This window comes from Pleurodeles waltl, chromosome 10 (genome assembly GCF_031143425.1).
Source record: "Pleurodeles waltl isolate 20211129_DDA chromosome 10, aPleWal1.hap1.20221129, whole genome shotgun sequence".
NCBI lineage: Eukaryota > Metazoa > Chordata > Amphibia > Caudata > Salamandridae > Pleurodeles > Pleurodeles waltl.
In genome coordinates, this window is record NC_090449.1 from 636531010 (window position 1) to 636546683 (window position 15674).

Sequence of the window (15674 nt, forward strand, 5' to 3'; positions counted from 1 at the left end):
TCACCATCACCTTCTCCTCTAATTTTATCTGCTTCAATTCAATGTCATCACTACAGTATTTTGCGTACTGCAATACTTCATCAATCAGTTTACCCTGCCAGCGAATCAAATGATTCTGAATAATATTGCTAATTTCAGGCTTTAATCCTTACACAAATCTAAGCACAATATGAATCATATCTCTCGACTCAATAATCTCAGTACCGCTATACTGTTTGAATTCATGCAACAATTTCTCATGGTAAGCATGAACAGACTCCTTCGACACCTGGGCTATTCTGTCAATCCTCTGCCAATTAACATCTCGGGAAAAACTCTAGTTTTCAAGAATTGAATTTGCCTTGAAATAACTTTTCATCACCTCCTCAGATGGCATACCTGTCACTGGATCTCTTGGCAGTTCTTGAGTTGGCCAATCAACACTCCGCTGACATGAAACTCACAAATCTGCTGGAACCACAATTTCAAATAAAGTGTTTGAATCTTCCCACAGGCACTTTGCAAGCTTAACAAACCTCTCTGTTTGTTGGTACCACTCCACTGGCTTGTTCCTCAACCTCGGGTAATCATTGGTGAATGACAGTATGTCACTTCTACTCCATGGGACATAAACAAGATTCCCTCCTGGAATTTCTCTCATTGGCATCATCTTTACAGCTCTCTCAGCCTGCTGTACACCATTTGAGGGTGCAGTCATCATTTTCTTCTGATGTCTGTTCTTTGCCCATTTACCTTCCATTTATCTAATGCTCCCCATGTTTGGATGTCTTGGATCAACTCTCTAATGTGAATTTTCATGCCAGTTGATCTCATGTTTGTAACGTCTTTAGAATCAAATTCTAATATGTAACTTCTTTTCAATGGTTTAGATTTATCCAGCTCAATTTCACATCTCTGCGCCAACTCAGCAAATGTCCCATAAATCTGCCCTGCACGGTGTGTGATATCCTTGCACATAAAGCGCAAATAATTTTCACAGTAAGAATCCAATCTGTCCAGCTCAAGTGTTGCTTCATTCATTTAATTCAGTTTCAGGTTTAGTCTAGCCAAATTCAGGGGGTCATTCTGACCCTGGCGGTCATGGACCGCCAGGGCCAACGACCGCGGAAGCACTGGCAACAGGCTGGCGGTGCTTCCGGGGGCATTCTGACCACGGCAGTAAAGCCGCGGTCAGAAAAGGGAAGCCGGCGGTTTCCCGCCGGCTTCCCGCTGCCCCAGGGAATCCTCCACGGCGGCGCTGCAAGCAGCGCCGCCATGGGGATTCCGACCCCCTTTCCGCCAGCCTGGTTCTGGCGGTTTTCACCGCTAGAACCTGGCTGGCGGGAACGGGTGACGTGGGGCCCCTGGGGGCCCCTGCAGTGCCCATGCCACTGGCATGGGCACTGCAGGGGCCCCCTAACAGGGCCCCACATAGATTTTCAGTGTCTGCGTGGCAGACACTGAAAATCGCGACGGGTGCAACTGCACCCGTCGCACCCCTTCCACTCCGCCGGCTCCATTCGGAGCCGGCATCCTCGTGGAAGGGGGTTTCCCACTGGGGGGGCGGGCGGCCTTCTGGCGGTCGCCCGCCAGCCCAGCGGGAAACTCAGAATGACCGCCGCGGTCTTTTGACCGCGGTACGGTCTTCTGGCGGTTCCTGCCAGGCCGGCGGCATCCGCCGCCGGCGGGGGTCAGAATGACCCCCTCAATGTCTTTTCTCTCTCTGGTAGGTTTCCCAAAACTGATACTTCACCTAAACTGTCTATCCATTCAGTTAGTTGTTGTGCTGCTATTCCTTGAAAGCTGATATTATTACCTGGGGATATGGTCTGTGGAATATTACATGATGTTCTCATAACCTGCTCCGGCGCCAGCATAGCTAAATCTGTGGAACACGGGGGACATGTCACATCAATCAGCAGACCTACTTTATCAAACATCTGGTTAGAACCGTAGGAATTCATAGGGGTCACAGATGGCAAGTAGTGATCAGTCTTTCCATTTCTGCATCTGTTACAAATGGAGAATGTACTACCATAACCAGGTTTGGAGTCTGTAAACTACTCCTTTTATTGCCCTGGCATGCAACAGGATGACTGGACCTATTGTCACGGGAACTGTCAATGTATCTGGTCCTGACAAATTCGTTTGACTTGGTGGGAACATTAGTCCTGTACCTTGACCAGTTAATACTGTACCAAAGGTCTAATTTGATTAATTCGGGGCCACATTCTGTGGAGTCGATATTGGAGAATACATGGGCATTGTCTGCCTCTAATTCACAATCTGTGCAGGTGTCATTACCTTAGGCATAGACTCCATTCGAGTCATTCCTGAATTCTGAGTTGGCTGTGACATAACTGGAACTGTTATATTTTGTGGTGTTTTAGCAACAGGAACTGCAGTCAAACTGCTGGCACCTGTTTTACCTTAGTAGCAGGTGCATTTGGAGCTGCTGGAACCTGGCTCAGCACAACTGGAGGTGTGGCTAAACTCAGGGCTATATACTGACTTACTGATTCTATCGTAATATATGGTGGACGGCAATTCTGTAATAGCTGGGTTATAAATTCATCATCTGAATCACCCTCAGTGGCTTTTGTACATTTCTGGTCATCTCACATCTGCTCTAAGTCTGCTGATGGCTTCTTTTTGGTCTTAGGTCTAACATTTGGATCACTCTCCTGTGTTATGGCGGGGAATAATTTTACTTTGTGTAACATGTCTGCTTACAGTAGGACTCAAATGCTTTGAAAGCTGTGCGGCTGCACTTCCTGCTGTGGCTTTTGCTCAAATGCAAGTAAAATTTGACCAGTAAATCTCACTCCTGATTGATACGGTTCTTCCCTGTGCACTCGGGATTCACCTAATACCAACCAATAACTGACACCCACTCAAGGAATCTACTGGTATTGTCGACAGCACTCAATCGACCAATACCTCACTACAGACAACAAATTAACCAAGTGTCTCCATACACTGGTGCAGTACTCCGGAGTCTTAGGCCATGCAGGACCCATAAACAACAAGAACCACATGGACAATTTTGAGCACAAAAGCTTGACAATCACTTTGAGTACAATGACTTCCTAAACATCTCACACATCACTTCACCACAGTTTAGCAAAACCATTCCAAGCACAAACCCTATTAAAAAAACATACCATATACTTGTAACATGACGCTGGAATTTCATTCACCCCTACACTTCACCATGAGTAGCTCACAATGTGGGCAAAATCTAATTCTCCTCCTCATGAGGCAAAACCATCTCTGTGCTACCAAAAGCTGTTGGAGCGCGATCCCAATTTTTCTGATTTTACATTCAGAAACCGCGCTCAGGGTAATGGTGGACACAATAGCTTATCCCACCCACACTAGAGGTCAATGGGATCTTTGGACTCCGAGAAGTGTGGGTAGTTGGATTTCTCATACACAAATCAATGACATGAGAAATCTAAACAAATTTTAAACACCATGACCAATTTGACTACGGAAACAAAACTCCAAATTGAATCAATTTTCAAAGCTTTATTACAACCTCAGAGCCAAAGTAATGTTAATGGAATGCAAATCTAAATTTTAAACATACATGAAAACCATAGTCTGACCGAAACGTCTGAAGACATTTAGGCCCATATTTATACTTTTCGACGCTAAACTGCGCTAACGCAGTTTAGCGTCAAAAAGTTTTGCGCCGTCTAACGCCATTCTGAAGCGCCAAGCGGGCGCCGTATTTATGGAATGGCGTTAGACGGCGCAATCAGACCGGCGCTGCCTGGTTTGCGTGGGAAAAAACCACGTAGACCAGACAGCGCCGGCGTAGGGGGAAAATGGCGCATGGGCGTCTTAAAATGGGGCAAGTCAGGTTACGTCGAAAAAATCGTCTTAACCCGACTTGCGCCATTTTTTAACGACGCCCATCCCCCATCAACATGACTCCTATCATTGTAAAGATAGGAGTCATGCCCCCTTGCCCAATGGCCATGCCCAGGGGACTTCTGTCCCCTGGGCATGGTCATTGGGCATAGTGGCATGTAGGGGGGCACAAATAAGGCCCCCCTATGCCACCAAAAAAAAATATAAAAAATAAAAAATTATACTTACCTGAACTTACCTGAATGTCCCTGGGGTGGGTCCCTCCATCCTTGGGGGTCCTCCTGGGGTGGGCAAGGGTGGCAGGGGGGGTCCCTGGGGGCATGGGAGGGCACCTGTGGGCTCATTTTGAGCCCACAGGCCCCTTAACGCCTGCCCTGAGCAGGCGTTAAAAAGTGGCGCAAATGCGCCGTTTTTAGCCACGCCAACTCCCGGGCGTCTCTTTTGCCCGGGAGTATAAATACCACGTAAAGTCCTGGGAGTCATTTTTTAGACGGGAACGCCTCCCTTGCATATCATTAACGCAAGGAAGGGGTTCACGCTAAAAAATGACGCACATTCCGGGAACTTTGGCGCTATTCGCCTCTAACGCCATAGTATAAATATGGCGTTAGTTGGCGTTAGTTTTGCGTCGAAATTGCGTCAAAAAAAACGACGCAATTTCGGCGCAAACGGAGTATAAATATGGCCCTTAGCCTACTAAACATCAATACTATTAGACATTCAAATAAGATGACACAGATTAATAAGACAATGATTTGTGCAACAGAAACAGATCTCAAAGCAGTTGATGGTGACATTGGTCAAATTCAAACAGCAATAATAACATTTTAGGCTGGGCCATCCCTACTCTTATTACAAATTTGGACATGCATGTGTGGTGATGTACTAACACATGCGCACAACATAAGGAAAAAGGAGACAAAAATAATTTGAACAATAATCTAACTAGGTAACTCACTATAAAATATACTGGTGTAAATCATCTAAGCTGAAAGGGAAGCAAGAAATGTCTCATTGCAGATTATATACCTTTCCTCATGAGACAGCAGATAGGAAGGCTTCATCAGTCCAAAGTGCTCACAGCTTCACAGCATCAGTAGACAGCACACCAGGGACAGTGCAGAACACAAGCTGCACAAAGGGCAAGAGAGCAGTGCAGAATTTGTGGGGCATATTAGTAATGAATAGCATAGGTGTTGAGACAATTGCAATGGGTGAACATAAGAGGCAAAACGAAACAGTTTTGAGGATATTTGGAAAGGACTGACTCTTTGGGTGTAATGGAGTGGATCCTCTCCCTGTCAAAAGTAAGCTCGCCTACAGTTAAAAAGTCTCTCCCTAATTAGAAAACACCACTGATTCTTGATTGGGCCTCAGAGTGGACTCATCCTATGCAAATGGATCAATATCCAATGAAAAGTATTGACTCCCATCAGGTTTGCAAATATTCTGAATTTTCTCAGGGAAGGTGCAAAGTCATCTTGATAAATTCATACAGTTCAGTTGGAAAATGACAATTGGTATAACCATTGAAACTTTGTGATTCTTTCCCAGGGTACACAGGATGTTTCTAAAAGTTCTCATGTAAATTAAGTTATAGTTGTCGTCCATCCATTAGCTGGAACAAATATTGCTACATTCAAGGATATTAAAACTACCATCTCTGTTCTCAATACAATAAGACATTCTCTAACACATGAGCAACCTAAGAAATAATTCAGGTCAAAGGAAATATGCTGAGTTAGCATTTCTCAATATTACAGTGAAAATGAATCATCAGGCCTAGTCTGGAAGAGAAAGCCCAAATACATATTTCTAATTACTAAACACTAATGTTAATGCGAATCACGTAATTAATACATATGGGAAAATAAAATCATTTAATTACGGTCATTTTTAATACATAACATTAGAAAATGTAAACATGCATTTATTTCTCTGCACACGTATATAGCTCCACATTGATAAATTCACATAAATCAACATAAGTACTGTTAAATCATGTTTGGCTACTACTCAGAATATGCTTTTCATGTCTACTTAATATCAAACAAACAAACAAGCTTTATTCGGTCCATTGGCCATCAAAGCAATACACGACAGTACATAATCCTCAATTAAATACATCATCAATACAGTATAATATAAAAATAATAAAAACATAAATACATACAAGCCTATACAGTATCAAATTACAGTATAAAAATGCATCTATTTTTGGTTAAAATACAACGTCGTATATTCCAAGTGGCAACTAAAAATTTACTAACTGCTAAAACTAAATCAATAGGTTTATTGGTTTTTAAAACCCTTAATGAGTGATAACAACTGTTTAAACCCAATACTAAGCAGGTTTTACGGATCCACTTTGACCGTGGGATAAAATAAGCAGGGCAAAAAAACATAAAGTGCTCGATGGACTCTTTCGCGCAATCGCACGCAGGACACAAATCAGTTTTAGAGGGCTGTCCCCATTTACTTGTCAAGGATAATAAGGGCAATGCTCCAAATCGAAATCTTACATATAGACTTTTACCCAGTAGATTTGGTATAATATCAAGATAGGGCTCATATTGCGTGAACCACTTAAAATCAAGAAAGGAATCCGTCAACCGACCATAGGAGTTACAAGTTATGTAATTGGCCCTGATATAGGACCAATAAGTTGTCTTCAGGACATTTTTATGGTGCCTTTCTAAATTATGGGGGTTTTCCCAGTAATCGGCCAAGCCCAATAATCCAAACCAATAGGAAACATGTCTAATCCAGGGGATAGTTTTTACATTCTGTTTTTTTAGCAAGTCGACTAGTGATGCTTTGCAAGAGGTCAATTCAGGGGTAGTCCATATCCTTATCCAAAAGATTAGGGGTCTTAAAATAATCAGATCTGCTACACGTTTCAACCCTAAGTCTAAGAAGAGAGGAATCAGAGGTAAACTGCGTGGACACGCTATCAGGGCCCTAGCAAATGCATTCTCTCCCACTGTTATTTTAGTACAAATACATGAACCCCATATTTCTGCACCATATAGAGCTGCCGCCTGTGCCTTGGCTATGTAAATTTTAATTGCTGGAAGAACTGCTTTCATGCTAGAACTTTGATAAAAACAAAGAATAAAGGCAGCTCTGTGTTGCAGGAGCCCCGAGCTCTTCGAAATATGATCCTCCCAGGATAGTTTACTGGATAGTCTAACACCCAGATAGTCTATAGAATTAACCTTATTCAATGGGACTCTATCAATAGTAATGGAGCAGCTTTTACTAGGCCCAGTGTGAAACACCATTAATTTAGTTTTATTAACATTGACCTCCAGTCCATGTTCTCTGCAAAAAAAAGATTTGGAGCCCCATTGGGGATTTTGATATAAGCAACGAGTCATCTGCAAATAAAAGAATAGAGATTTTTGGAGCATCAAGAGAGGGGGCATCGTTTTGGCAATGGGTCATGTACTTCACTACCTCATTAATGAATAAAGTAAAAAGTAAAGGAGCTAGCACACAACCTTGGCGAACGCCCCTCTGAGTTGGAATCTGATCAGTCAATTCACCATGGTCCCCCCATCTCACTTGCACATAGGTGTTTTCATGGAGTCTTATTAGCAAGTGCAAAAATTCAACTGGGACTCCCAATTTTCCCAACACTTCCCACAGCTTAGCTCTGGGAACCAGGTCAAATGCAGATCTCAAATCAATAAATACTACGTACAAACGCTGCTTAGCAAGGGCAACATACTTCCAGTACAGTACTGCCAACCTGAAGACCTGATCCACTGTACTGTTTTTTTGTCGGAAACCTGCCTGGAGTGGGGAAAGAATCTGATGATCCTCGACCCAATTAGTTAACCTCTGCAGAAGTTGTTTTGCAAAAATCTTCTGTAAGTTGTCTAAGAGGCTAATAGGCCTATAGTTTAATCAGGAGGTTTACATTGCCCTTTTTGTGGATGGGTATGATTTCTGCTCCCTTCCAAGTCTCAGGAATTGGTCCCCCAGCAGCTATACTATTTGAGATGGTGTTTATATACCATGACCATAGATGTGGTTCAGATCTATAGAGATCACCTGGAAGCTTGTCGTGACCTGGTGCTTTACCTGGTTTGAGGGAATTCACAGCTTCCAGGGTCTCTTCCAGAGAAAAAAAGATACAGTTATTTGAATCATAATCACCTCCCCTAAATGTGGGCAGGCTTGGACTAGAATCTAAATTCATCAAGCGGGGATATAACCCAGAAACTTCCATAGGGTCTATTGGGAGAGCATAAAGACTGGTAAAGTGCTCCACCCATCTTTCTGGTTGGATGTGGATGGCTGGAAGTGTCGTACCTCCTGACTGCCTTTTGGTCAGGAGTTCCGGGAAGAGCTTGTTGCCATTTGCTCTTGAGGATTCTAAAAGTTCTTGCCACATTAAATCTTCCCACTTTTTTTTTGCCTGGGTTGTGGTTCCTTTATAATTACGTCTTGCTTGCTGTATCTCCCTCTGCGAGCCACTAACTAATGTATCTTTTATCTCAATCTCGGCTCTTGAGCAAGATTCATCAAACCAGCCACAGCGACCCTTGTCTTTTCCATGCGACCCAAATCTCCTTTCTTTATAGAAGAACTTCTGTAGTTGTTTGGTCAGATTAACATGAATGTCAAAAAATGTAATATTATCTACAGCCTGGTTCTCGTATACTGCCAAATTATCTGTAAAAGCCTGGTAGATTCCTCTAATCGCTGAGAGATTGGTCATCACTTTGGGCCATGTGACCTTAGTGAAATTACTGATCTATCGCAGGGGGGGAGCCCCAGTTTTTAGGATATTAGAAGTTCTCCTGAACATCTCCCCGACAATGTAAGTAGCAGATGAAAGTGATCACTCTCACTTCTGGCTTCCACTCTCATATCCCTTAAATGAGGCCATAACCTGACATCCACCAAAAAATAATCAATGGTACTGATATACATGCCCCTCTTGAAGGTCGAGCGAGGTTTAGATCAGATGATGTCCTACTGTTGCAAGCCCTTAATCCAAATTGTAAGCAAAGGGAGGCAAGCTGAGTGGCCACACACAAGCGAGTGCCAAGTCGAGAACTGTTTAGCTGGGGTATCCCCCAGAGCTCATCTTCCTCGTCAGTTAAGCCACTGAGCAAGGAAGAAGGCTCAAAGGTGCAGTTCATATCCCCGGCTATAATCAATAAAGTAGAAGGATGCATAGTCTCCAGATAGCTAATTAGTGCAACTAAAATTTGGGATTCAGTATTCCGTGAAACTGGTCGATTGTACACATTAATGATAGCAATAGTTAGATCTTGTTTAAATTTAATTCAAATGCCCATTACATCTACAGAGTCTATATCTAACAGCTGGAGGTCACATTGTACATTCTTGTTTATGCATAGCAAGAGCCCACCCTTTGCACGGCCCTTACCCTTCCCCAAAGGAGTCGCAGGGACAGAGAAGGAGGAAAATCCGTCTAAAACCTTATCTCTCTCTGCCCAAGTTTCCTGAAAGAGACATATGACTATGTGTTTGATAAAAGCACCCCAGTCTGGGTCATCCAACTTCTTGTTGAGACCTGCTACATTCCAAGACAATAGAGTGAGTGGGTTATAAATTTGATCTATATTACAAGACAGCCCGCTAGAGGCCTTCTGTTCCATATCAGTACTACCTATATCCCTTACCAGTCCCCTGTCGCTCTCATCGAAATTAAATATCTCATGGTTGATCATATAAGGCACCTTCAAAGCTAAGGACAGTCATACAGGGATTAGTTGCGAGGTACAAGATGAGCCGTCTCTGCGTGTGTTACTTAGTGTATCAAAGTTTACTAAAGTAGGAGAATTACTGGGATCTATCATAAGCCTAGCCCTCCCTTTCTTCTCCTCATACAGTCTGGTCCGCAGATTGAAGTCCATGAGCTGGGTAACCAGGAACTTACTAGCTAGGTAGATGGTAATCTTGTCCAAATTGTAATCAGGGACACTCATTCTGTCTGCTGCCAATATGTCCAAACGAATAATAGAAAGACAATTTCGACGAGTACGTAACCAATGAGTCACTTTGTTGATCAGAGAATCCTGATTCTCTGTTGTGCCTGGTGCTAATTTAGGAACATCTACCAAATGGATGACATTGTCACCCTTCCTCTTGTCCTTAGCCTGGGACGTGGTTGCTACTTCATTTTGTTCTGTATGCAAGGAAGAGTTATAGTTGCGGAGAGGTTTAAAAAGTCTAGTATATTGAAAAGTAGCCGGAACCTCTGTTCTGGCTAAGTTTAATGAATCATAAACCCTGTCCCCTCCTCTTACTTCAACACCATCAATGTAGTCTTTCTTACTTGTCCTGGAGTTTAATGTTTTGTTGTAACTAATTGATTTAACAGGTACTTCTATATGACGTGGTTCTCCAAGGAGATATGGGGGATAGCTCCCATTCCTATCTAAAGTAAGTAAAGGATCACTGGCTATATGCAGGGGCATCCCTTCCGTCGTGTCCCCCATAACTAGATTGGTTACTGTAGATGGTCCATCCCCTTGAATCTTCATACTGTCTCCAGAACATAGACAGCTGCAATGGGAAGTTATTTTCCCTTTTACTAGGGTGGTTAGAGCCAGAACCAAATCCTTGACTTCGTTAACTCTCTGTAAAATTGAGGCCATATCAGTTCTAATGTTCTGGGCTTCTTGGGTTTCTGAGTCAAAATGAGGACTACATGTCCTCACGGCTGGATTAACAGATCCCGGCAAACGCGGCGTTTCGTTAGTCTCCTGCAGTTGTTCAAAGCGATTGGAGAATAATATATTAGGAACGACTTGATCACTGGACTCAAGGGAGGGGGAATGTACTTATCAACCTCAAAAGGAGGCTCCTTCCGTGACTCCACAGAACTAGATACATTGTCAATGGGGGTCCGCAAAGGTGCTACTAAGGGAGATGTATAGGTATTGTTGTTCTTACCGCCGTCGGTCTCGGGAATAATGTCTAAGGGATGATTTTTGCCCTTCTGATTAAATATATCTGGTATTTTCCTTGCCCTTGTCTGTCCATCTTTATGATGCCTGTGACCAATCGAATGAGTACCTAAAATAGACTCGACCTCCTCTAAGAGGAGGTCAATAGCGTCTAGCGCGTTATGGCCCCTCAAGGAAGATTGATTAACGTAGTTGTCAGGACGTTTCTTGGCTTTCTTGGTTCCCTTAAGCAGAGCTGGCAAGTCTACAGCCTTCCTCTTCCCCATGAAATCTAAGTGGGGCGGGATAAAAATATAAATAAAAGGCCTTGCTTGATTTCAACACAGGAAAGGTAAAAGGCCCTGCCCAGCCTCCTCCGGGCATTGACGGTATAATCCCCGGCCCTGTTGTATTGTGTGCAAAAGCCTCTTACTTACAGGATGCGGCAATAAAGAGATGGGGCCCGGCCTGGCCTTAGACGGATAAAGACGGGCATAGACGGGCCCGTCTTGGCGGGGGGCGCGGCTCCTTTATAGTATCTGCGGCAAGTGGGCGGGCTGGGGAGAGCGTCCTGTTCCCCCGGCAACTTTTGAAGTGTGTCTACTTTATCTCTAAAATAATATTTCTAATTAGATTTCATTTCAGTAGTTCAGTAACACAATTGCACAGCATCTGTCATGGTAATACGCAATGCTCATTCTAATGGAGGGCGCAAGTCTGCCATATTCCAAACATTTCCTGTTAATGTACTCTGTTCGGCTTTAAATTAAAATTTTTAAATTGTCATGTGCTAACGTCTATGCCACTAATGTATTAGTAAAATGTAATCTCTATCACCCCCAGGTCACTGACCAGAAGAACAGCAACAAAATGGGGACTGTTGAGGGTCAGGGTAGCGCAGGGTCTCAAACATTGTGCAATAGAGGCTCCTGAGTGACACAGCCACAATCTGGATGCAAAATGCAACATCTACCCTAAGCATCACAGAAAACATTGACACAGCAAGAGGCAAATTCCTTACAGTAGAAAAGTTGGTTATTAATGGGTGGGGCAAATCACCTTCACCTAGCAATAATACTACAATCATTAATAGGTCCAGTCAACTCTCAGTAACTTTAATCCTTGCTCGACCCTTGGTAGCTTGGCAATGAGCAGTCAGGTTTAACTTAGGGCCAGAATTATACTTTTTGACACAAAACTGCGCTAACGCTGTTTTACATCAAAAAGTTTAACACTCGCTAACGCCATCTCTTAATGCCCCCCCTACATTAAATTTATACTTTGATGCATGGTGGCACTAAGAACAGGTTAGAGTCTTTTTTTTTTACGCTACCCATTGCGCCTTGTCATCAGGCAAAATGACGTTAACGCAGGAAAAATGACTCTAATCCGGTTTACGACATTGAAAAACGACGCAAATCAGATGTGCGCCATTTTTCACCACAATAGCGACCTGCTTTGTAGTTCTTCACGGCAGTTACTCAAAAAAGATCTCCGGCAAAGAGCCCCCTTATGGAGATCCCGTCAGACATTGCAGTGCCAGTCTGACGAGGAGCACACCGATGATGAAGCATGACATCCAATTGGGTGTGTGAGGGCTCTTGCTCCTAAACCTTAGGGTTTCCCTCTCTTTCTGCTAGGAACAGTGTATTTACTTTGTCTATAGTTACTTTGGGAGATTATACACTGGACCTCTAACTCTCCCTGTCCCTCTACTTGTTGAAGCTTTAAAATCATACCTCCCTGCCCAATACATGGCAACCATAGTTAACTTGAGTGGTGGGTACAATGGATGGCAGATGCATAGAGATTTAGCTTTGTTGTAGCTGCCAATGTGACTGCTGAGTTGGAAGTGGGAATCAACATGTGAAGAGTGGGATGTGGATGCAGGATGGAATACACAGGCCAACGGAAAATTGGCCATACACACTCATGCAAAGACCCAGATCCCCAAGCATATGACACATGCCGTAAAGGAGTACCTAAAATTGTAATAACTATGTATAAAAGAGAACTTAAAACTATGTCACACACCTATCCTAACTCTACATTACCCACAACTGGCCCTAACTACCCTATGCTAAACTTACTTACCACATTTAATTAAAAACTATAAACAATTACCCCCACCCCCTCTTATATGACGGGACACATGTAGGACAATATATACTAACCTAAACAGATCCTAACTAATACTTAACAAATACGTATATATATATATATATATATATATATATATATATATATATATATATATATATATATATATACATGTATTTGTATTATAATACAGAAAAGCCTCAACATCATCCCCCACCCACCTACAAACTAACATGTAATAATATAAACGCCCCACCCCAACCTACTTATCCTATCTAAACTACTAGCCTACTCTAACCTATCACTAAACCTTCTAAACCCAATAATAAACAGGATAAGGAAAGAGGAGGGAGGGGACGGAATTAGGGTGAGGCAATGCAGCAGTTCAGAGGTTTGCCCTCTTCAGAGGTTTTTTAATAGATTTTAGCCTCCGGCTATTCCTATCCACGTCCCGCTGGAGAGTGTCAATCTTCCTTAGGACCTTTCTCATGTCCCTCTGTAGATGCCTGATCGCACCCATGTCCAAAGCAGTGGCTGTGGTGGTCTGTGCCCCTGATGTTGTCGCTCCTGCAGGTGCCATGGTCGGGGTGCTGTAAGTAAAGGTGCAGCAGGTGTTGTGGCTGTAGCTCCCGAGGTTGAGGGTGAAGCAGGTGGGGCTAATGTATTGGTGGCCACTGGGCCGCTGGCTGCAGTTGTGGTGGTGGCGACACCTGTTGTGGCCAAAGCTGGGCCCCCTTGGCTGAAAGCCCGCCATGCTCCTGTGGCTGTCCCCCTACGATAGCTTATTGCCATCATCCTGAACGCAGACTCCACATCCAAGATATGCCTGTATCTCACTCCCCACCTCTGGAACTCCCTTATTTCAGCGGCATTCATGTTGGCAGCTGTAAAAATGAGACAGGCAACCATTATTGTCATCATTGTGTGATGCATGAACAGATGATAATCTAACACTCTCCCTCAACTTGCACATGCAGTCCAAATCACAGTACAGATGATACATTTTCCCTGAGGAATGACATGGCAACGCGACCTAACCATCAAGTATTTAACAGCACAGCAAAGCACAACAAGGTGTGTACCAAATAAACTGATCTGTGCATTTATGTAGAGCAATGTGTCACAGTGCACATGCAGCAAGTACTTAACATGGGCCAGGCCGACAAATCTCCATCATCTGGATCAACTTCAAGGCACACAAGATCTGTGATTTGTATATGTAATTGGCAGTATGGTATGCAGTTGCTAATTATAAGGGGTCAGTTTTGTTTGGGACACATGCATGCTTGAATTAGATGTCTGTCATCCACACTGTGACCATCACACCTACCGACATATATGTTCTCCCCTACCCCTGTGCCTCAGGGGGGATGGGCATGCAATACATCATCACAATCGTCAAAGACAACCAAAAAGCCATGTCCAGCTGTACATGGATTTAGTGAGTGGAACACATGTGAGTAGGCCTGCCAACTAGGAGTGAGGTATCCATTGGTCAATCACATCTACATTCATGTTTCCATTTGTGGACAACCATCAACATAAGATCTGCCAACACACTTCCTAAATCACCCACATAGATGCAAGCACACATCTGGCCTGGACGTGCATGCACGCCTATAACATACCATAAGTGCCACGTAAATGGAGTACAACATTTGGGGCTAGATGCTGAGGGACAGTCACCCATACAGTCCTACATGTACATTACAATACAGGGATGCACAATTTTGTGTGGAAAAGTGATGCATCACTATCTTGTGTAAGTGAGGGTATGACTTGCTGTCAATATTCTGACACTGGACCACCCCCAAAGCAAATGTGGGCTACAAGTGGCTACTTATCACCTTGTTCACATGCTGATGCCTATTGGGCAGCACAAGACTCCAAAGATATGACTCTCTGCCTGTGAATGTCTAACCCTTGCATGGAGCACTATGTCAACCTCCAGTCAAGTCATATATCAGATCACGTATCAGCTCATCATATCTTGCAATGAGTGCAACACACGAGTCAATCACACAACAGCTGCAATCACTACACAGGACAGACATTTTCACACTTACTGGATATGTCTGAGTCCTCAAATCGAGCCACTTCCCCGGTGGTATAGGGGGCCGGTCCACCTGTAAGGCATAGAAAGGAGATATATGCTCAATGTCTGGTCACTGTACAAACATGGGGACAACATATCACAGTGTGTGACATTTAAAAGGAGTGAGCTGCTGATCTGGCATGTAGGCACTCCAACAGACATACCACTGCAAACTTGCATTGACATTGACATTCTAGTGAGTGATAGACACACATATGCACACATGCACTGGGCCTAACAATCATGTGGTGCTAAACCTGACTACTACAAAGTTTTGTGACTAATTCATTTCATATGGTACACCATATGATGTGTAATTAGATGACAATTGCAATGGCACTTCCCTGGTGCACTGCAATACAAATGACTTAGGCATCGTGGCTTGTGCATCAAGGGACCATGATTAACTTTGTGATGGACATGTGGGTCAGTCTTCAGTCAGCAATTATCGTGCATTCAGTGGTCCATAACTGATGTGGCACAGTTGTATGTAGGTAACAAATGCCCCATTGGCAGTGTCCCCTAAGCCGTATATGCCCCCTATGCCAACATGATGGCAGGGTTCATGTGTGTGTAATGATGACAATGTAGCGCTAAACATGGATTGCCCACTTTGCTGTCCCAAAACTGTGAAATATGGTATGCTGACAGTGTCTTAGCTGATCATCATTGATAGACTGCAAGGGCAC